We start from the raw sequence: 1,191 nt of genomic DNA, 5'->3' as shown, positions 1-1,191 counted from the left end.
CGGGCCCGGGACCCCAGACGGCCAGCCCGCAGGGAGGTGGCTCCGGCGGCGGCCTGGGGACCGCAGGCCTCTTTCGCTGGGGCTCGCCTGCGGGAAAGTCGCCAAAGCGCCCCCACAGGGCCTTGGTGGAACTTCCCTCTTTCCGGGGGCCGCCGGGCGGGCGCAGGTTCCCGGGAGGACCCAACTCTACAAGGCCAGGCACTTGACATATATTCTCTCATTTAATCCTCACAGCGAAAACAATTTTTATTTGTTATTATTATTAGCTCATAAACGAGGAAACAGGCTTCTAAGAGGATAAAGCCGCTAGCCCGAGGACATGCACCGCTAGAGTGGCAGACCAGAATTCCACTGGGCCCCAGGCCCCACCCTCTCCAAGTCGCTGCCCCTCCAGCCCCTCCACCCTCTCTTCCCTCTCATTTTTCTCCCCTGTCCTCTCAGGCTCCTTGAGCCCCATAAGAATGAAGCGACCCACCTGTGGCCCTGGCAAGTGGGGTGGGGGCGGGGGGAATAAGCGTGGTGCCAAGGGTGCGGCTCCTGTGGCAACAGCCACAGGCTAAATGTGAGGGATGGGCTGGGCAAGCATGTGCCTGGGTTGAATCTGCACTGAAGGAATGTTCACGTTTCCCCTCCTCAGAGGTGGGGCTCCCTGCTCAGAATAGAACCAAGCAAGTCAGAGCTGGAAGGGGCCTTCAAGATCGCGGGATCCAACCCTCTTGTTTGACAGACGGGGAAGCCGAGTCCCACAGAGGTGATAAGACCTGCCCCAAATCACACAGCTAGTTGGTGAGAGCAGGAGAGTCCTGGGGGCCCCTGGGGGCCAGTCACGGGGATGGCTCTGCATACGTGGTCTTACTTGACCCTTCAGCAGCAATGAAAGGTGGGCATTAGCGTCTCCGTTCTAGAGATGAGGAGACTGAGGCTTAGAGAAGCGAAGTGTGCCCAGGATCTCCCAGCTAGAAAGTGGCAGAGCTTGTTTTGAACCCAGATCTTCCTAACTCCAAGACAATGTCCCTTTCCATGCCCCCAGAATATTGGGCTTAAGAGTGGAGATTGGCCGGGCTCGGTGGCTCAGCCTGTAATCCTGTGCTTTGGGAGGCCGAGGTGAGTGAATTGCCTGACCCCACGGGTTTGAGACCTGCCTGGGCAACTTGACGAGACCTCATCTCTACAATAAATCAAAAAATTAGC

Source organism: Carlito syrichta, unplaced genomic scaffold, assembly GCF_000164805.1.
Source record: "Carlito syrichta isolate Samal-C Ts95f unplaced genomic scaffold, Tarsius_syrichta-2.0.1 Scaffold305827, whole genome shotgun sequence".
Taxonomy (NCBI): domain Eukaryota; kingdom Metazoa; phylum Chordata; class Mammalia; order Primates; family Tarsiidae; genus Carlito; species Carlito syrichta.
Note: the sequence above shows the minus strand (reverse complement) of the source record.